We start from the raw sequence: 23,002 nt of genomic DNA on the forward strand, positions 1-23,002 counted from the left end.
GCTTCCGTATGGAAACATCTCTTAGCTCGTGACATTTGGTGACATTATAATCATAATGACAGCACATAGATCAATGAATACATCCAGAGGGTTCATTTCAGACGATGATGTCTTTAGCTTGAGTGAACAGGAGCTTCTGGGTGGTTGGAAGGATCAGAATATTATCAAAGTGCTGTGAATAATCATTAAGCGTCAAAACAAAGAAATTCCAACGAAGCATCCGATACTCACCTTTGCAACCAGTGTGCTGCTGGATTCCAGTAAGGGCATACATTCTCAACCCACGTAGATGCTTTAAATGCCAACGATTTGGCCACGGCTCGCAAAACTGCCGCAGCTCACTGACCTGTGTGAAATGTGGACACAATGAACACTACTCAAACGACTGTAGTGGTACACAGCACTGTCCTAACTGCTTCGGTGAACATGCAGCATACTCGTGGTCATGTCCCACGTTGAAAAAAAGAAAAGTAAATGATAAGTATCAAAATAAAAGATAACATTTCTTACCAGGAAGCAAGGAAGCATGTTTCATTCCTTCATACCTAGGATATGCTGCTGCGGCGCATAAGCGGGAGAAACACAGTAGACTCCAGCATCTGCACGGCCCACCACGATTGTGAGCGTGGTCGCACTACCAGCTCCCTTGGTGTCAGCAGCCAGCACTGCTACGCCTTCCCTGAAGCAGGGCCCAACGACCTCCGGGTTTGTACGCTCCACGGCTCCGTGTCATCAGGCGAGGCCTTCACGACGAACACCCCGCTCACAAGAGTGGACGTCCAGCGCCTCGCAAGAGGCAATGGACACTAGCCGTAGCCACCCGGCGCGCGTCTCAAGACCGCGGCAAGAAAGACAAACCACTCCGCATTACGCCTGTAAACTACGCTACCTTAACCTCCTTGTCTTAGACACAGCGCTCAATTCTTTTTAAACATGGATACTGCAATTATACAATCGAACGTCAGAAGTCTTCTCCAGAACCTTGATGACGTGAAATAACTCTTACATAACTTTAATCCAATAGTGCTGTGTGTGCGAGAGACACACCTTAAATCTATGCACACAAACTATCTCCGGAAATACACCATTTCCCAGAGAGACCGGACTCTGCCGCATCGTGCGGTTGTGTAGCTATAATAGTCGACAGAGTGGTTGCCTGTCGGCAGCTACAAATCCGAAGCCCCGTTGAGGAAGTTGCTATCCAAAGAGTGCTTTTCGGTAAATTGGTGATCATTATGTCTTTATACACCCCCCTCCCCGAGTTACCAACTCTCTAGGGCCATATTTCATAGCTCTGTTGAAGAGCTTCCCCACGCTTACCCAGTCGTCGGAGATTTAAATGCGCATATTACACTATGGGGCTACCGTCACTGTGACGCGAAAGAGTTATTATAAACTTCGTATTATCCTCAAGTGCCTGCTTGCTTAACAAGGCGGAACCAACATACTATAGCCCTACAAATGGGACATTTTCCTCCATATTTCCATGCATAGCGCCCGCTACACTTGTGCCGTATCTAGAGTGGCACGTGATTAATAACCCATATGAAAGTGACCATTTCCCTGTCCTTTTAAGCCTTACAAAACAAGTTGAGTGCTCTACACACCTTCCTCGATAGAAAGTCGATTCAGCTTACTGGACGCGGTTTCGTGAAGTAATACTTCGCCCTGAGACGATGTCCGTGTACTTAGCATTGACGATGCAGTAGCATAGTTTACAGCGTTTGTATTTGATGCCGTATCAGTTTGTATTCCCCAAACAAACGGATCGCCTTCGAAACGACGTATTTCATGGTTTAATGAGGCGTGTAAGGAAGCGCGGAAGAAGGAAAACAAGGCTTCGAATATCCTACGTAACTCCCCAACCACAGAGAGCCAAATTAACTTGAAGGCGATTAAGTCACAAGGAATAACACGCCGCCGTGCAAAACGGGAACGTACGCAAAATACATCCCAAGCATGAATTCTTATACAAAGGAAAGAAAAGCGCGAGTAAACAAATCAGAAGGCCGACAATCTCATCTTGTAGCACTAGTAAATATCCAGGGAGACACCCTAACCGATCTAGCTGATTGTCTAGGCGCACATTTTGACCATATTTCCATTTCATCTCGCTATTCCGACACATTCATAAGATATTAACGACAAGCAAAGCGACTGCCCTTAGAAAGGAAAAGCTCGCGACACCAACCATATGACCGCCCACTTAGCATGGCTGAATTTCAGGCTTCACTGAACTGCTGCAACAAATCTGCCCCTGGAACTGACGGAATAGTATATGACATGATTAAACACCTAAACTCTGAAACCCACAAAACAGCCCGTCACTTTTCTATGTCATGTGGTCTACAGGTAACACTCCTTCCACTTGGAAACAAGTCATCGTAATTCCACTGTTTGTGCAAACTCTTTGATAAAATGGCAAACCGCCGCTTGATCCATTATCTTGAAAATAACAAAATACTAGATTCCTTCCAGTGTGGATTCAGGGAAGCTAGATCGACTATTGACCATCTCGTCCGTATGGAGGTGAATATCCGGGATGCCTTCATTTCCCACCAGTATCTCTTGACATAGAGAAGACCTGCGACACTACGTGGCGCTTTGGGATTCTCCGAGATTAATCTGTAATGTGTATCCGCGGCAACTTGCTGAGCAATATCGAAAGTTATTCGTAAAGAGCATTGAGGGAGAGAGTTCTCAACGTCCTATCCCGACCTTTCACTCAAGAGACAGATGTACCTAAAGGTGAGGCGTTGAGCTGTGGTCTCTTCATTGTAAAAATAAATTCTTTGCATACCGTTGTACTGCGCACAATGTTTTATTCTGTATAGGTGGAAGATGTGCAGATTGAATCGCGATCATGTACTGGCATCTGGAGACTGCAAAATTACAACTTGGCGCAATCCAACTATGGAGGTGGGCGGAGGAGAATGAATTTAGTCTAAACCCACAGAAAAGCACTTGTATGCTCTTCTCAAACAAGAGAGCAATATTGCCGGATCCCGATATTTCTTTGAATGGAGAACGTTTATCTGTAAGCTCTCACCATAAATATTTAGGTATTATGGTAGACGCCACACTTTCATCCCTCATCTGAAACATCTAAAAGAGAAATGCCTCAGCACGATGAATGTACTGAAACTTCTGTCACGCACATCCTCGAGAAGTGACAGGCGTTGCCTTCCGAGCTTGTATAAGATTCTTGTGCGATCACGCCTTGACTACAACGCATTAGTTCATCAGTCTGCTGCGCCTAGTACATTGAAAAAAGTTGTCGCAGTTTCACCTGAAAGGCGAAGCATCAATTGCGATAGCAAATTTGTAGAGAGCTATACGAAGTAATGATATTAGCTTTATCAGGTGTATAAACTTGGACATGCAGCAGCACCGGCAACACGCAGAACTGTTGTCGACGCCGTCGGCGTTTTGCCCGCGTTCGCTCAAAATGCGTGCGGCGTTGGTGACTGTTGCCGGAGCCTCTGATACAAATAGGCACTTGGTGCCGCAGGTAAACGTCGCCTCCCTTCCCTCCCCCCCCCCCCCACGGCCTCTCGCGCGTCGGAAAAGGCGCGTTTGCTCTACATATATGGTGATTGTAAAGGAGGAAAGAGACGCCTACTTCTGCAGCCCTTAAGGGAGCACGGCGCAGAACGCGCGTTTGTTCACCGCCGTGCGTTCACTCCCCGTGAAAGCGCGCGCCCCTCGCGCCCTTTCACTCGCACATACAGCGTTCGGCGCGCGGCGACGATTTCATCTCCATTGACGTCATACGGAACCTCACGGCGACGACGCCGACGACGACGCCGACGGCAGAAATATTCTTTTGAGTGTCCATATAATTGCTATCGCAATAAAAAAGTTGTCGCAGTTTCACCTGAAAGGCGAAGCATCAATTGCGATAGCAAACTTGTAGAGAGCTATACGGAGTAATGATATTAGCTTTATCAGCTGTATAAACTTGAACAAGCAGCAGCATCGGCAACACGCAGAACTGTTGTCGACGCCATCGGCGTTTTGCCCGCGTTCGCTCAAAATGCGTGCGGCGTTGGTGACTGTTGCCGGAGCCTCTGATATAAATAGGCACTGCGTGCCGCAGCTAAACGTCGCCTCCCTACCCTCCCCTTCCCCACGGCATCTCGCTCATCGGAAGAAGGCGCGTTTGCTCTACATACATGGTGATTGTGAAGGAGAACAGAGACGCCTACTTCTGCAGCCCTTAAGCGAGCACGGCGCAGAACGCGCGTTTGTTCTCCGCCGTGCGTTCACTCCCCGTGAAAGACGCGCCCCTCGCGCCCTTTCACTCGCACATACAGCGTTCGGCGCGCGGCGACGATTTCTTCTCCAAATGACGTCATACGGAACCTCACGGCGACGGCGACGGCGACGCCGACGGCAGAAATCTGCTTTTGAGTGTCCATATAATTGCTATCGCAACAAAAAGAAACTGACGCCACTTCCACGAAGGTAAATCTGTCGAAACGGAGGAGCTGTAGTTGTCTTAGTTTTGGTCGCCGTACGCTGTACATGCTAGTGAAAGCGTGTGACGGGGAGCCGGAAATCGCGGCTCCCGCGCGCAAGGGCGGGGTGCGGGAAGGAAGTGCACAGTCTTCCAGTCGCGGACAACGCTACGGAGGGAGGGTAGTGAGGTGGAGGGGCCACACTTCACTACGGCCGCACCGAGTGGCTTCCATCCTTCGAAACGGCGCGCAGCACTGAAACACCAGCCCTTACACCCATCGCCTCTCCACCTCGCGCCTTGCGCGGCTGCTCACTGGTCGCCTGCTTTCTACTACTAAGTGCTTTCTTATGAGAAAAGGAAAGGTTGGTACTATCTTGTGCATTTCCAGCACGCCTATCTCATTGGTCGCCACCTCTCTCCAGCGCGCCTCTCTTCCACTCCTGGTCACATGACCTGCCCTTCCTCCGGCGTGGCTCTCATCCTCTACTGTCACGTGACCTGCGTAACACGGACGGCGAAAGGTCGACTAAAAACAGCTCGGCTGTTCAATACGGAGCCTGTTCAACACTGGGTTATCCGCCTGGCTACAGGTGCCTTCAGGACTAGTCCTGTAGATCGAAAGCCTGTACGTTGAGTCCAATAAATGGTCCCTACACGTTCAAAGGACATATTTAAGTTTCTCGCACTCCCTGAAGCGAGAATCAAATGCTGAACATCCATGCCACTGAATTATTTGCGACACATCCACTGCCAGGCTTTATCGCAACCGCCCAGCTTTGAGGACTCCTTTGCCCCTGTGATGTCAGGTTCTTCGGGAGTGAATTGTTACACTGAGGCAGAGCCTCCGTTCAGGAAAGACAAAGCCATTTTCTTTTTCAAAACAAACTTAATATTCAAAGCAAGGAAAGGGAGGAAAAGAAAAGAACACTAAACAGAACACAGAAAGTACATAAAAACCAAAAGTACAATTAACCCCGTTAGTCCACGCGAGAAGAGTCTCAATCAAAACAAATAAACAAAAATCATCGAGTCTTAGTTACTCGGGCACTTGCGTTGACGGCGTGCACTAGCACTTGCGTTGACGGCAGTAGTGACGTGGCGGGCAGTGGCATGCGAGGGACGCGGACGCACGGTAGAGCCAACCCGGACGTCCGAGTCCAAGGTTGTCGGAGTCGAAGACCGACCAAGTCCGACCGCTACAGCTGAGCGGCGCCCGTACCGGTTCCCTAGTTCGCGGCTTCGCCCTGGCGCCTCTCGTCAGCGTCGTTCCAGGCCTCTGGTCACCCCCAGGTGACCTCTGCTCTTCGCACGGCGGCTCAGGACCAGCAACAGGAACGCCAACCGGAACAGGCACGCCAGCAGGAACAGCAACAGGAACGCCAACCGGAACAGGCACGCCAGCAAGAACAGCAAGAGGAGCAGGAACGCCAGCAGGAACACGAACGCCGGCAGCAGCAGCTTCCGCAGGAATAACCGGGCCTTACGCTCCGTGGATCCCTCCAGGGACAACCGGGGCCATGCTGGTTCTGTTGAGGCTCTCGGGTTCGGGTCTGGACCCCGACGACACCGACCTCGACACCAGCGATCCTTGCACCCCGTCTCCGAGCGATCTCTCTTCGAGCGTCCCAGTCTCTTCCTCGTTCCTCGTACCACAGCCTGTGGTTTCGTGTCGACCACTGATTGGTCGATTCTCTTTCCCCCTCGTCTGGTCGCTCGTGCCACCGCCCGCCAACATCGTCGTCTTTGTCGGCGACTCGATGGTGTTTAATTGGAGCAGACGCTCCTACGCAGTGCGTTGACGCTGTCTACTCACTCATGACAAAGAGTCCCCCCCCCCCCCCCCCCCGCGATAAGTTTTTTTTTTCATAAAAAAAACGCAGTACAGAGTGAGGGGTATAGCGACACATGTACAATGAAGTTGCAAAGCGACACATGCACAATAAACACACACAGTAAAAAGGGTAGACCAGCTACGCTTGTAGTCTACTCAAAAAATCTGCGCCTACATTCTCAGAGCCTTTTATGTGCTCTATCAGGCCTTTTTTTTTCAGCGGCCGTGGCTCTACCTTAAAAGAGTATTCTTGCATGACAACGCCTCCTATCCATTTGTCGGGAGCGTCGGAGCGGACTAGGAATTCCTTATTGATGTCCGGCGCCTTGACGTTAGGTTTAGAAGCCAGCACGCTCTTAATAGTTTCAAGCGATGCTTCTCGATCGTTCCAGAGTCCTTCTCTAGTCTTAAACCTAGGAATTGGATTATCCGTTTCTTCTTCTTTAAGCACAATGAATGTCGATGCTTGGACTGTCTCTAATGGTTTGCGTTCTTCGTAGCGTTTCAACATATTGATGTGAAACAACTTCCTGCTGTTGCCAAGGTCCAACCAATAGTTGAAGTCATTTTTCTTTCCCGTGACGACAAAGGGTCCCTTCCAGTGCATCAGCAATTTGTTATGTTCTGTTGGGAGCAGTAGCAATGCTCGCTCCCCAACCTTCAGCTGTCTGCGACAACTCTTTCTGTCGTAATATTTCTTTTGTGATGCTTGTGCCTTGGCAAGGTTTTCATGCGCTAGTTTTAGCGTTTTTTCCAATCGTTCCCTTAGATCCAGTACATATCCGTAAGTGGTCTTCGCTTCCTCATCGAGTTCATCTTTAGTCCACAGCTCCTTCAGGACGCTCAATGGCCCTCTTGCCTGATGACCATATATCAGTTCGAAGGGTGAGAACCCGAGACTTGTCTGCGGCACTTCTCTGTATGCGAAGAGAAGAGGCGCAAGGTATCGGTCCCACATCTTCGGTTGCTCTTGACATAGCTTGCGCAGCATTCCCTTTAGAGTGCCGTTAAACCGTTCAACCAAACCGTTGCACATTGGATGGTAAGGAGTAGAGCTGAGGTGTTTAATAGCAAGCAGTTCATTCACTTCTTTCATTAAAGACGACGTAAAACAAGAAGCCTTATCGCATAGGATTTCTCAGTGGAAACCCGATCCTAGAAAACATTTCTAGCAAACCTTCAGCTACTGTAGCTGAATCAATAGCCGCTAGCGGTACAGCGTCAGGGTACCTCGTGGCAAAGTCTACCAACGTTAATATATAACGATTGCCTTTACTAGAAGTTGGCGACAAAGGACCTATGATGTCCACTGCCACTCGCTCGAATGGTGTATCGATGAGCGGCAAGCGACCGAGTGGGGCTTTGCCGAGTTTCCCTTTGGGAAACGTCCTTTGGCAGGAGTCGCAAGATCGAACATATCTTTTGATCTCTGCTTGAACGCCGGGCCAGAAGAATGCACCAAGTACTTTCTCCGTGGTCTTCTTAATTCCTCCATGTCCGGACAATGCATTTTCATGCGCGAGTACCAAAACTTGGCTACGAAGTTTCTTTGGGACCACAGCTTGTTGTACCGTCTTTCCGGGACAAAACTGGTAATCGCGATACAAGGTCCCTTTATCCATGTAAAACGACTGTGCCGTTGATCCCACGCCAGGAAACGTTTTGCCGACCTTCTTCCTGCAGACGTCTAAACTCGCATCTTGTTCTTGTTCCTTTTGGAACACCTGCCTGGATACTTGAAGCAAGTCCAAGACGGTCGTGCGCTGCTCAGTCGCGACTTTCGCTCCCACCATAACTGGGTTGTGCTTTTCTCCACAGTCCGTCCTTCTACTTCCAGGGAGGTTACTGGTGCTGCTAGGAGGCTTCCAGGCTGGGTCGGGATCTGTCGGGTCCCGTGATCCTGTAACATTCCCGACTATCACGTCGTATATAGTGGGGTTCTCAAACATTTCACGATGGCAAGACCTGAAAAATATGGCGAAGAGATGTGAACCTTCGCTTCCGGCACTTCAATGGTACTTCCATCAGCGAGCAGCAGCGTTGCCTTGGTGCCGATCATCGCGTAATCCGGGACAAGAGACCGGCGTACGACGAGACTGTTGCTGCCCGTGTCGCGTAGTACCGATACCGTTTTTCCATATACTTCTCCTGGCAAAACAGGTAAGTTGTAGAGTCCCGTCGGTTGATTTGGAGACACTTCTGTCGCGTCTTCCCTGTCAAACTTAGGCTCTTCTTTCTTGCATTGAACTTCGACAGGTGAAGCAGGACAAGCCGATGCTTCTTTTGCATTGCCCCCTTTTCGTTTGCAGGACTGGGCGTCATGTCCCGCTTTTCGGCAGTACCCGCAATAGGGCTGGTTGACCCTTACGCGGCAATCTGATGCTTTGTGTCCTGATTTTCCACAAACAAAACATTTTATGCTCGACCTCACAGTTTGACCAGCGTCCTTTTCTTTGCTTTCATCTTGTTTCTCCCGGAAAACAAGCAAGTTGTTTTGTCGCTGGGCTTCCGTGAAGTGGTCAGCCGCTTCTGCGATTTTCTCAACCGTCTGACAGTTCCGCTCACGAAGAAACAGTGAAAGACGACTATGGCAATTATTCAAAAGCTGTTCAGCGACTATTAAGTCCCGAACCACGTCAAAAGATTTCCCCTGGACACTCATCTCTACCCATCTGTCGAAAAAACTGAAAAGCCTAGTAGCGTAGTGCTTAGCAGTCTCATTATCGTAGGGCTTACTCCGACGAAATTTTTCTCGATAGCCTTCGGCAGTACAACGAAAGCGCTGGAGCAATGCCATTTTGACCTTGTCATAGTCCATCGACTCCTCAGGCGACAAGCGGCCAAACACCTTCAACGCTTCCCCATCCAGACACAAACTCAGTGCCGTGGCCCATTTCTCTTTAGGCCATTCCTGCCCATTGGCGACACGCTCAAATCTCTTTAGATAAGCGTCTAAGTCGTCTCGATTCTCATTAAACACTGGAATTAAATTGTGAGGGTTCACAAAAGATGAGCGACTTCTTTCCGATTCGCGGCTAGGAGTTGCCAATTCTGTGCCACCTCCTGCCTCGGCTAACTTAAGGCGTAGCTCCAGTGCCCTCTGTTCAAGCTCTAAACGCTGTTTGGTTGCCTCGCGCTCCGCGAGCCGTTCCTCACGTGCTTTGGCAGCCTCCTCCTGCGCCCTGTCGGCTTTCTCGTCTACCCACTTTCGCAATTCCGCGCCCTGCAGACCCATACGCTCGCCCAACACCGTAAGCTCTGACAAACTCATCTCGATGACTACACGGTAATGATAACTGGAAGAAATGGCTTTGTCTTGTCCTGTCCTAGCGGACGCCAATTTGTGCTGAGCAGGTTCTTTTTTTGTGTTAATGTTTTCTGGCGGTTCTCTGAGGCGGAGCCTCCCAGAACCTAATCGAGGACAAAGCCGTTTGTTGTGAAAAATACACACAAACTTTTAATGAAACTAGAAACGAAAATTAACCCATAAAAACAAACACACAAAGATAACATAAAAACACGTAGCTGGAACGCTAATGATATGAGGCAAGTTCGGGCAGGCTGCGGGTGTGCGTATGCACTACAGTCTCGACGCGGCGAAGCGGAGACGAGACGACGAGAGAAGCGTTGTTGATCTCACCAAAAGACGCTGTGTCGGAACGTCGTACAGGCTGGCAGAGCGTGGCAGCTCTGGCTCGGAGGGAGAAGACAGGCAGCTCGGCAGCACGGACCGACGGTGGTGGCGTTCTAGTCGGGCAGCTGATCATGGCACTCGGGCTCGTAGCCCGTCAGCTCACGTTCTGCCCACGGACACAGACGCTCACCGGCCTCGGGCAGCAGCAGTTGATTATCGGGCAGGGTGGCGATGCCCGGGAAGGCAGGCGGCTTGGCAGCAGGGGTTGACGGTGGCGGCGTCCTGGCCGGGCAGCTGGTCGTAGAGCTCGGGCCCGTAGCCCGACAGCTCTCGTCGTCTTTGTCGGCGACTCGATGGTGTTTAATTGGAGCAGACGCTCCTACGCAGTGCGTTGACGCTGTCTACTCACTCATGACAGCCCCTACGTTTGGAAGCAATGACAGGGGAAAGGGGTGTCCCATTTAGAGAAACCATCCTTATGGCTCATATTCGCTTTCCAGCACCCGCGAATGGCATGCCATCGGGTGTGGCATCACCTTTATAGAAGTATCAAAACATGCACCTGAAACGCATATACGTTCTCACTTCCTTGAGCATCAAGCGGAGCACTGCTGCAAACTATTTTACACAGATGCTTCCAAGTAATCCTCTGGTGTTCATCGTGCCGCTCTGGGACGTCGATTTCAACGCCGGGAGCATTAAATCCACACACCAGTATATTCAGTGCGGAAGCAAACGTGATCCTCACGACCGTGAAACATACAAAGTAGACACATATCACCAAAGCTATTGTGTTCACGGACTCTCCATCCTCAGCAAGCGTTTCAAAACGTCACAATTCTTATGAAGATGTGTATTTATGTACTTGCAAATCAGGAGTACCGCATGAAGATTGAGAAACCGTCGTAGTGAATAAATGAATAAACGCAAAATAAGTAACAATTCAGTGAAAAAGGAAGTGACATTATCCAGTGAAATAATCGGTGCCACTGTCGCGCCATTTTGCTTCAATATATATTTAAAATATGGAATGCAACCATAAAGAAACGTTCAGCGGTACAGTTTTTTTTTGTATTTCACCACTACAGCATATTGAAGTATTCTTAAAAGGTAACCGATATGTCCCATTGTGCATGCATCGGATGTAAAATATTACTGATAACTAGTAATCACACCGGTGAAAATACAAAGTATCAACACGTGCAATCTGTCATGATATTCTTCCGTATGCATTTCCAAAAATCACGCAACAAATAAATATATTTGCTTTGTTTCCACAGTAGAGGTCACATCATTCACGCAACACCCATAATTTAATTGGCAGCGTGTATTTGTAGTTACTCGATTGAATGATTGAATGTGGTAGAGTTCGTAGTTGGAATATTTGTTGGGTGCATTCACCTTACTTTTTAGTGGAAGGAAATATTTGCTTACGCAGCGGTGCATCCTTAGGAAGCGTCAATCAAGGTGATTTCGATTCAGCAGCCATTGCGCAAAAAATGTCCCTCGAGGTGTTGTACGAACACATTACAAATAACATTCTATTAGACATAGACAAATTTAGGAGACTGTACTAAGCTTGCCAATGAAGGGACCAGCCCATCCCACAATTCCGGTATTGGAATGCTGATACGGCCAATGCTGCTCCTTTGTTACAAATAAAGCCGCAACTTTTCCGGTCGTCCCATATAAGAAAAAAATATGGTTGATCCCTCTTTCATAGGAATCGGTAGAACACGAAAGTACAGCATGTCTTCACAGAAGCTGTTGCATGTTTGCTTCATGAACTCATGGTCAGCTGACGCGAAACGCGCACGGTTTGTGGGCTGGCAACCGTGTTGTAGATTTGCTTGGCACGCGGCGTCCTGTTGGCGAGAGGCGTCCAATTAACGAGTCACTTCGGTGAAGGTGCGAGCATTCTGGTCCGGCTCCGTAGTGGCTACGGCAGCCAGTCGAGCTGCGACGCCCTTAGCTACACGAATGCCAGTGGGAGAGTTCGCACCGCGCGAAGGCATTCTGATTCGCGACGGCGTGTCTCTCGCAGAGCAAAGCGAGATTTGCCCGATGACGTCGTTGCCTTTCTGCGCCTTTTAGTGCAGCAGTTGTCTTAGGTGGTGCCATAGCAAGCGATGCAGTAGGATGTGCACTGCTGATGCACGTTGAAGCCGGAATCCTTAGGCGACGAAGCGCCACAGGCTAATCCGACGCGAAAGCCTAACCATGCGCGGTAACTGCCTACGTGAGGCGACATTCTCTGGCGCTGTAATCGTTCAACCGCCAAAGAAATGATGGGAAGTGCACTAGATTTGTCTGATCTTCGTGCTTGTGGATTTACACGTTCTTGTGGCTTTGTTTTTTGCGCTTTATATTTCTTCATTGTCGTAAGTCGTAAATTTCAGAGCAATCTATGCTTTTCGAAGTGCAGAAGACGCTGCGAACACGCACAATCGCTACTTATTACCATCGGTTCCGCTTGTCGAGGTGGCCAAATCGAAACGCGCCAAGCGTCTTAATGCACTGGCTTGCCCGCAAAAAATTCATAAGGGTGTTTTATGTCCCATGTGGCGTAATGGTTTGAATTAATGGGTAGACGTCCTATGTTCGAATCCTGCCATTGGACAATTTTAATAACTTTTTTTATTTTATGATTATTTATTCCATAATTATAGTATGAAACTCTATGTATGAGGATACACTTGGTTCTTTATTCTATGGCTGCACCTCGTTGGAGATTACCATGCGCTGTGACTAACGAAGCGCTCCCTGTCGGCGCTCGGTAATGTCACGATTCAGTACTTCGCTTCACCACTCCTAGATGGCGGCGCCGGAGTCGACGCCACATCCGTTACATCTGTTGCCGGAAATCAGTCGTGGAACCCGGCATAAAACGCTTTCGTAGTAACTTTCGCCTCAACCAATTCGACAATGAAAATCGGCAGAACGCACCTTCACCAGGATTCAATATGTATTGTAGAGTATTACTGTGATTTAGCGACAACGTTGAGGCAAAACACCACCGAAAATCGCCGAAGAAAGCTTTCTAAAGCTGTCACCCTGTTGCATTAGAATGCGTCATGCCCCACTGCAGGTAATACAATAAGACAACTCTTCCCTAAGCTGTCAAGGGATGCGCCATCCACACTATTCGCCCAACGTGGCTCCGCCTTGCTATCGTTTCCCCAATTCCAAAACAGACCTGTAGCGACAATTCGAGAGCGTTCTGAAGGCAAATAATGTTTCAAATGAGAGATTACATGGGTGCCCGTCAAACGTTTATTTGCATAGACTTAAGGAGATACAGGACAGATACCGCAAGTGCATTGACTTCCTAGGGAAATATGCAGAATAGTGTGGCATTTACAGCTTCCTAGCTCAACATTTTCTTAGTAAAGCTTGTTACTTATCCGCACAAGTCGCACACGCCTGTTGCAATGAGGTGACCACCGATCACTTGGGCAGCACCCTCACATTGAAAGAATTAAGTTAGAGCCGTACTGACCGAGACGAGCCGTGGTCATGAAACTTTGAGACATGCCTCAATAACCGCACCAAAATTTCGCCACCGGTCAAACCAGCTGGCCTACTGCATCCTGTTCAGGAGTCGGAAACACTATTCGAACAAATCTGTGTTGATCTTCTTGATAAGCCAGAACATATGCCTCAATGGGCAACAGTCACTGATCCAGCACTAATCTTCATCCAGGCCCTCAGGCGTGATGCTTCCATAGTAGTGAGTAAAGGCAGGGGCACTGTTTTTATCGTCATGCTTCTGGACATTCTCTTGCGAGTGACTGGAACCACTCACCGGAATACAACAGCGTACACCCTCAAACAAGTTCACTGACCGAAGTCTGAATAAGAGTCTGGTGAACGTGGTGTGTACACGGCGATGCCAGCCGCAAAAAAATACCACGACACATTTCCCTATGATACAATTGCGTACCACAGGATTATCCAAGTGACACCACGCTTGACACCATTTATACTCGTCTATGGCCGTGGAGTTCGAACAACTTTGGACATGATGCTGCTGCACGACTGTGATGGTGAAGAAACGGGTTCTGAGGTGTTTACTCAAAGCGCAAAACAGGCTAAGACACTCTGAAAACTTACGAATCCGAAACTAGTTTACAATGCCCGAAACTGGAATTTTTGGCACAGGCCAATCACGGATAATTTTGGCGACAAATGTGCGTAATTCATCAGCGATATGAATTACGAACGTGTCACATCCTGACTTCACTTGCAAATGGCGGCGGCGTCTGCCGAGGGAGGTGGCGAACCTGCTTCGTAAGAAGCTTGTACATTGCCGAATGATTTTATCTTTTCATCTTTTCGGCATTGTTTTGCAAGTTCAGAGCATCTGAAGACTTTAATTTTGGCGGTAAGGGGGAGTGGACTGATCCATATCGCCACACGTATGTGCCAAGCAATCAAGTCGACGATGAAGGCTGAGGAAGTAGATCAACCAGGAGCCAACGCCTACCTGGCGGCTTCTATTTCGGGGAAAAGCGGTTGTATTCGTGCTCTACATCCTCTATCCCATCTGTCCATATGTAGGTGCCAACAAAATGATATGCTGAGAATTGCAAATTGAGCGATAATGCCAAACATGGAGTGCCGTCTCGCAATCAATATTCTTTTTTACCACTAAAGCGGAGCTCGTGTGTCTCCTGAAAGATTCTAGCCATCGCTGTTCTTGTGTTGCTAATTGCTGTCGTGAAGATTCCAACGGTTGTTTTCAACTGAGTTTTGAATGAAAGCTTTCTGCATTGACGCCCTCTTTGGAATTTGAAGACAAAGGCTTGCTTGTCGGCGTATTTTGTTGTGATGATTACGAAAACTTCAAAGTTCACTTTAATTTGAGATTTGGTTCCGAGAAACTGAATATGTTGAATTTCGCCAATACTTTTTTTTTGCGTAAAAAAGATTTATTATAACCGCACTGAAGCTTTCAGCTCTGCACATTGAATGAGCGGCTATGAATCACGATTTCTATTCGTAGGATTTCCCTTTCAGCCGTTGTATTGTCAATTGACCACATTACAGAAAACGTCCCACACAGTTCACGAAACAAAGTAAATAGAAAAAGTTAAGCTTTCGGCGTAAAGCCAGCACAGTCCTGAGGCAATTGCCAGAAGTTTAAGTGGAATGAAGCAATATAACCACTGTTATGCGGAAAAATCAAATTAACAAAATCAATAGTAGAAGTAAACTATTCGTTTCACTTTAGGACGTTGTAAGCTCGAACGAACTTTGGAATCTGGCTTCCTAATGTTTTTATACAAATAAAATATGTTGAAAAGCAGCTCAAGAAAAAAAATCAACAAAGTGATTTTTGCGACTCTTATAATAGCTTGTTTTTACACGTGCGAATTCGACGGCACCAGGGCTTAGTGGTTGTAAAATTGAGATTGGGATTAGTTGATTGGTTTCCTTTCATACGTTTCCCGAAGTGTTTCCTAGAAGCATAATGGCCATTTTGGTTGCTTTTAAGGAAACTTACTTATTCGGAACTGCTTATTTAGCCTGAAAATTGATAACACTCCATATGATACTCGGTAGCAGGTAGATTATTCATCACTGAAAACAAAGAAGACTAATTCAGCTCGTGAGCCCGGCCTATTCGCTAAATGAAAAAGAAACCTTAGATCGCTTCGGTGAGCTTAGCCTACGGATATCAAGAACTCAGTGCGAACTGCGACTTGGAACATGAGGTCTCAGCACCTGTGATAAGCATTTTTTTATATAGTTATATGTTCTTGTTTGAACATTACAAGAGCCAGCATGACGTTTCGCGGTAATGAAATCCAAGTTTTTCAGCACCTGCAATATAAAATATAAGAAAGCTGTACGTTTTAAACATGTACTTCATTGGTTGATGCACAACCTTTGAGCCCTGGTGGCGTCATTTGGCACCATATCAGTAAGATTGCAAAAAATTGCTAAATAAAATGTTTTTATTATACTTATGAGAGCTTGTTCACGCTAAATGTGTGAAGAAAAAAAATACCTGCCTAAAGGAAAGCAATCACGGCCGAAAGGAATGCATATTTAATTTTCTTCATTATTTTGCATTACTGGTAACCGAAAGGCTAGCAAAGGTTATACCTATTGTTTCGGTGAGAGGTCAGATATGAAACTTTTGCGCCGCCCGTGCTTGTAAAGAAACTTCCAATATATAAATAGGCAGAAAACAATTCAGAGTTACCGAAGAGAGAACTTCTGGAGCGTGCGAGCACTTAGTGATAAGTACGCACTCTGCGAGGACGAAAGAGGCTCATGCTTAAGGTAAAAACGCCAACGCCACTTCGAAATTAAATAAAGCAAGAAATTGGAGCACTGCATGTGTAAGTACGTATCTTTTTTCTTCAATTATGCTGCTGTAAACCTTGGGTGGCCTGAATTAATATATGTTAAAGTAACAACCTAGATAACATAATGAGCCAATTCATGTAGCTTTGAGAGAGGGACAAATAACGTTTAATATTTCCAAGGGAACTACGACGCAAGTCCGGGCCTCATGGTAGGTTTAGGATTCCTCGCCCAGCAGCTTTTAGTTGAATAGCAATTCATTGAGCTCTGTCGAACATCTAATTGCCAAGTATTTTCTTCAGCAATAATATGAGACCAATGGCTTATACTGGAAGTGTTGGTGCCCAGTGAACCTTTGCCCACATTATTGCCCGGGACAGAATTTAACCAGTAGGTACAAGTGTTCCCTTTCTAGTAACCTAAACATATTTTTTGCTTCTTTTGGTGGTGTATAAAATGTCTGTTTGGATACCGCCCCACCATTAGTACTTCAGACCTGCAAAATTAAGCCACTCTAGGATACGCCAAACAGGGTGAAAGCGAAATCCTGCGCGCTCAAAAGCCATTCATTAAATTACTTGACATTCTCAATCGATTGCGTTTTTGCTTCTTATTACTTGTGTTTTCCGATCAAATGTAGTGAGTTCGATTACCTTATTTGACGCTACCTTAATTACCTGTGCCCCAATTAATATCGCCCTAATTAACAGCAAGAGTCTGAGGTTCGACTCTCACCAAAGGTCCAGGATGTGACTCCCGCCGAATGTCGTGGGTTCGAGTGCCTTAATTCCCTCTATAATAATTATGTGCGCCTTAATTAACTTCGCCTTAACGCCAAAGGCAGTGAGTTCGACTCCCACATAAGCTCGAGGATTCAACTCCTACCGAAGGTCGCGGGTTTGAGTGCCTGAATTATTTCTATCTAAAGTAACACGATGGAGACGGTGACCCGCACACCATCACAATTGTTGTGTGAGCGTTTGCATATAGGTAAGACACGATGCCGGGTCGGTGTAGTAAGTAAATTACGCACCACACCTTGTCGTCATCGTGTACGATTTCGCGTCGACGATGCGGTTATCGCTCAAGGACTTAAAGGTCGGCTGAACGATGAGGCTTAAAAGGCTTTTACCTTAATAAATGCCGGCATCACTGGGTGTGAGATTCTTTCTACTACGCACGTGGCCGCATCTCCCTCTGAGTTCGCGTAAGATGGTGGAATTGAAAATCAAATAGCTTTAGTTTTCTATTTAAAACCCATTGTTTTTTTCCGCCATGTGTTCTTTAGGCGCACCTATAAAGCTATTGTGAAATCCAATAGAGATTAATACGAAGGTGATATCCGTTAATAAACACCAGTATATATAACAGTTGGACACAACAGGGAGATGAGAGCGTATCGTTGACTAATAATGTACATGCCATTTCTCTTATTCTATTGCATTCCTGCGCGATGAAGATAAATCAATGAAACAAAGAAAAATGAAAGAACTACTAGACGAACACTCATATCTCGGAATTCGCGCACCAGAAGTAGAAATCGAGGTAGTTTCATACTGACAAACTGCTCGCGTCGAACATGTTGTAGACAATGTCTGTTTTTGAAATAATGTAAACTTTTTTATAACTTAAACTTGATGATTCCTGTTTATGAGAAAAACAGAACATCGCTGAAAGAAGGCATTCGACTTTACTGAAAGTTTATAACGAAGTGTGAGATTATGGAGAGTGACGATTGTGCGTTGGTCATTGCCGTGATTTAATGCCTGGAAGTTCGCGCTTAGATAATCACAGCAATTGACGCGTATGTATTTACGTTTGGAAATTGCTTTAGAGGAAGGAAACACACAAGATGAAAATACCTAGAATACCGAAAAGCGGATCCGGCTGTGCGGGAAAAACAGTGTTGAAACTGAGCGGAGCAAGTGGTGTTTTTAAAGAAAACACCGCCATCAAAAATGCAGCGTCAACATGACAATCCGCCACACGATATCACAATAAGGCGTGTAATGATGCCGATGGTCACTTTCTCGACGCATATGGAGGCATATCTATTGGCATCTGACTAAGCACAGCACGTGCGATAACAGGCTGTTTGCGCACGTTCACATCGGTGCATAATACCAGTGACTATGATTGATATATTTAACAGTGGGTGCCAACAAACGCGAGTGAAATGTATTCTATTTACAAGTGCACCTAGTAATTGTTACGTCTATTGTTAGATAGAATTTGAAGACATTTTGTTTATGGTGGTTTTGCGTGTCTGGGATCTGGCTATGTATGTGCGTAACCTCTTAAAAAGTGGCAATTTCGTTGAATTGCAATTTAACAAGTAGAAAATATCAAAATGTAAAGTGCGAACCTAGCCCGACCCGATTAGTCGCAGAATAGATTAAATTAACTATGTGGACTTAACTGCACCAGTATAAACACTGTGCGCCACACTCCACTATCTCCAGCATCACCCACCTGGCTTCCTTCTCAAAAAAAAGAAAAAAAAAGAGACTCCAATCAAATTCGACGCGCCAGGAGGCTAGGTCAATGAATGTGCGCGTAAATAAATCCTAAAGAAAAAGGTGGACATGATTAAAGCAAATAGGGGGTGCTGGGAAAATATATTTCCGACAACGTAAGAAAAACATTACAAATATTGCAAACATATATTGTTACGTTGCGGAAGTCACATATAAAGATCTATTTAGAATATTTACAAGAGAGGCAATGATACATAAGCAAAATGGCTGTAGAGACCGATTCCTATAATACACGTCAAATCGTCTACTGACTGGCGCCACACTACGTTGCGCCGTAACATAAGCTCCGTCTGTAAGGGCGCCGTGTCGGCGCTAACTGTAAGATAGGTGAACTCGCGGCAAAGTAAGGCTTCAGTTGGCACAGGCGAGTCCAGCGGACCGATCTCGTAGTTAACAATCGCCAAGCTGACGCAGTATCGTGTAGGGCCCTGTGTAGCGCGGCAGCAGCTTTTCAGACAAGCCGATGCGGCGCCGTGATGTCGATAGGACGACAACGGAGCCAGGCGGGAACGAACGTCCCGATGTCGGCTGTCGTACTGGATCCCCTGCGCGGCCTGAGGCTCAGTGAGCCGGGATCCGGCAATCTGGCGCACCGTGTTAGCCCGGGCGAAGACGTCTTGAGCATATTCAGTAGGGGTGTTTATGGGGGCTGAATAGAAGGTAAAATGGAGAAAAGCCAGCTGCCTTGTGAAGGGACGAATTCTAGGCGAAGGTCACGAAGGGTAACATGCATCTGTCCCAGTCACTGTGGTTGTCAGAAACGTACATAGACCGCATTTCTGTCAACGTGCGATTGAGCCGCTCCGTGAGTCCGTTTGTCTGCGGGTGGTAGGCGGTAGAAATCTTGCGGTTGGTAGCACAGGAGCGAAGTAGGTCTTCAACTACTCGGGACAAGAAGGTGCGGCCGCGATCAGTGAGGAACTGCCGGGGCGCGCCGTGATGGAGGATCACGTCATGTAAAACAAAATCTACCACCTCAATTGCACAGCTTGTGTGCAAGGCTCGCGTGATCGCGTACCGGGTCGCTTATTCAGTGACAACGACGACCCCCTGATTGCCAGCAGTAAGTCGGTGAGTGGTTTCGGCGCAATTTTTGATGAAAAGAGGAAAATACTAGCATAGTCCAACAAAGTTTTTTGTCTGCGGTGGAAGACGGAACAGAAAAGTTCTGGATAGCGCTATTCTTGTCGGGGTCCGTTTGAACGCCAGCGGCACTGAAGAGATGGCCAAGAGCAGTAATTTTACGACGTCCAAAGGGGCACTTGGTTGAGTTTATATGCAGGCTGGCGCGTCGGAAAACAGTAAGATTGGCCGACACAGAATTTAGAGGACTCGTGAAAGTTGGCGAAAGGATATCCCATCGTCTAGATAACACGAACATGTAGACAATTTATAGCAGCGAAGTAAGGAGTCCATCATTACTTCTAAGGTTGCCAATTCATTACAAATGCCAAAAAGTTAGCCTTTGCATTGGTAGAGACCGTCAGGTGTCACGAAGGCAGTTTTCTCACTGTCCATGTCATCTACGCAGCTTTGCCAATAGCCTGATCGAAGGTCTATGGATGGAAAGAACTTGACTCCGTCAAGGAGTCGATAGCGCCATCAATACGTGGCCAGGGGCAGATATCCTTGGGCGGGATTTTTTTAGGTGTCGGTAATCGATAAAAAAGCACCAACTGCCGTCGTTCTGTTTGCAAAGGAGAGCAGGAAACTTTTACTTGCCGATGGACTGCAATACGGCTTGATAACTCTTTTAGTCAACATCTTTTCAACTTCTCGTTGTATCACTAGTCGTTCAGCATTTGAAGCACGGTACGGCCGGTGGCGTATCGGGTTGATGTCTCCGGTGCAAATACGATGGGTGACCACCGATATATGGGCTAAAGGAGGCCGTCAAGATAAAAAATGTCACGCTAAGTTTCCAAGCCGATGGTCGTCAGCAGCTTCAGGAAGAAGGTCAGGAAGAAGGTCATTGTCAGGAGGAAGGTCAGGTGCAATCTTCTTGCTAAGGTCGTGTGAGACGAGAGTCGGTGAATCGGAGGTTCCTGATGAGGGCGAGGGAATTTCGGCGTCAAGAGTTGATACCGTGCAAACGTTGACAGGAAAGATGCCGCGCAAAGACATGCCTCTGGGAACAATTTGTGTCGAGCAGTTAAAATTAAGGAGAGGGAGCAAGGTCTGATCGCCTGTAACAGTAGGCACGGTATGGGGACGTCCATATTCTCTAAGCAGTGGTACATAGCACATAGACGCCTTTAGGAACAGTTGGAAACGATATTAGATTTACGTACGTAGTGGCTTGAGACGACTGGTGGATGTGTTCGGAAGAGCTTACCCGTGTTTGTGCGACTGGTGGACTATAGCAGCCGCGGGGCAATTCAAGCTGAATGGTACTCAACACCCAGTCAAAGAGGGCTCAATTGGGCTGTAAATATTCTAAGCGGAGTATAACGTCATAATCGCATTGTTAAAAAAAAGCAAATTCCACACATTTTGGGAATCAATGTTAGCGAAGCGGTGTAAGCTGTTTTGATTGACGATGATTAGCGGTATTGTTGGCGGCTAATGTGTAATTTCTGCAGCGTTTAGTTCAATACGAGAGTGGTGAGTTGATGTTACACCTTACCTGGCGTGCACCACGGCTGTTTGTATGCGTAGTCAACAGAACACACAGGGAGACGTGTTTGCTTGAGGCGTTGTTGTGCGTCATTGTTCATAATCTCTAAGAGGGTTGAGGAATATCATTGCCTCACATAGCACATCGCGTCATGGCAAAAGTGCTAAACTCTAACTGAAAAATGGGGCTGTAAGCACATAGATACATTCCCGGTCTGCACCACGTTTTGCTGCCGTAGCGAAGACGCTCCTATTCCGCGCGACGCTTCTTTCGGGCCTGGGTGTCCTCGACGCTGAGTGCACGTTTTGGATCAATCTTGCTGGCGCGTGTTTACGTGCTCCTTGTGCATACGTGGCCAGCCCGCTGTTGGTGGCGATGGTGAAAAATATGTATTACTGAGAAATGGTTGCAGACAGGTGATTGGGTTAGGGCCCTATTGGTCTCCTTCCCCAAAGTACTAGGTGGAGCACCTATTCCGGGGTCCCATTGGCAAGCAACGCCACCCGTGTCCTTCGAACCAATGCCTTTTCGGGCTTGTGGTCTTGACAGCCGCGAGCAGGACCACCTCCCAGTCCTCTAGGGGGGGGGGGGGGGGGGGATGGGATGGGCTAGCACCGCCGGGCACAGTACAGGGTTGGTGAAAATGTCGATGAAGAGGCGCTCGTCAGCGCGATCCAGTCCCCTAAAAGGGGCCGGGTAGCGGTGGTGATCCTGCTTCTGATTATCGGTAATGTCTTTGAATGAAAGGGCCAGATTGTCTGATTGGGAGTAGGCTTCCAAGGACAGGGAGACAACCCGGGGAGATAGTGCACGGACGGCCTGGTCGGCCTGTTCGTTTCCCTGGACTCCCTGGTGACTGGCGGCCCAAATAAGGTTACGCGAAGTTGGATCTACGTACCGGCAGCTAGATTGCAGTATGCGCCAGGCAAGCGGGTTGTTGATGACGCCAGCTCCAAGCGCTCTGTTAAGGCTGTGGACGATTGTAATGTTCACAGCATCACAGCCCAGCACGCGACCTCCACAGCCCAGCACCTGCATTTTTTGTCGCATAGAAAAGCAAGCACAGCACGCGCCATACGGCGTGCTTTCACATAACTGTGAAACGCTGGTGCGGCGGCGCCGGCCAAGATGCTTAGGGTGACTCGATGTGCTCCTTGTCCATAGGGTGGACACATTCTTTGACGGGGCTCTCGCCGCCAAAACCGCCATTGCATCCCCAGCTCACGTGTCGAGCCGTGCCGTGAATCCTTGCCGCGTTTCGATGGCTTCCCTCGGAGTAGGCATGAGTTGTGTCCAACCTCTACGGAGCGGCTGGTGAGGACGCCATCGAGGCACCCTAGGAAGGGCCTTTAGGTATGCGCGGAGGCGAGCGAAATCTGGTAGTGCTGCAAGAAACCCAGCAGCGCGCGAGCCAGACCAGGAGGCGAGTGACATCTGGTCGTGTTGCGGGAAACCCAGCGGCACACACCGCAATACCACCACAGCAGCAGCGCCCGGGATTTCCTGAGAAGAGGCAAATAAAGCTTCGCTTTAAAACAGAAAACAAAAATTTGGAGGACGCTTAAGGTTCGCCTTTAAGAGTAGAACGCGATAGCATTCAAAGATC

The 23,002-nt window shown here is 47.7% G+C and overlaps 1 protein-coding gene across 1 annotated transcript in view; it reads left to right on the top strand.

The window, feature by feature from the left end:
• The first annotated feature begins 16,069 nt into the window (after window positions 1–16,069).
• The window catches only part of LOC119433758 (neprilysin-1-like), a 741,141-nt gene continuing 734,208 nt past the window's right edge, over window positions 16,070–23,002 (top strand). Inside the window, exon 1 of the mRNA XM_049659302.1 lies at window positions 16,070–16,281. The gene's annotated coding sequence lies outside the window, so the exon portion shown is untranslated. The remainder of the gene's footprint in view (window positions 16,282–23,002) is intronic.

This window comes from Dermacentor silvarum, chromosome 11 (genome assembly GCF_013339745.2).
Source record: "Dermacentor silvarum isolate Dsil-2018 chromosome 11, BIME_Dsil_1.4, whole genome shotgun sequence".
NCBI classification, from domain to species: domain Eukaryota; kingdom Metazoa; phylum Arthropoda; class Arachnida; order Ixodida; family Ixodidae; genus Dermacentor; species Dermacentor silvarum.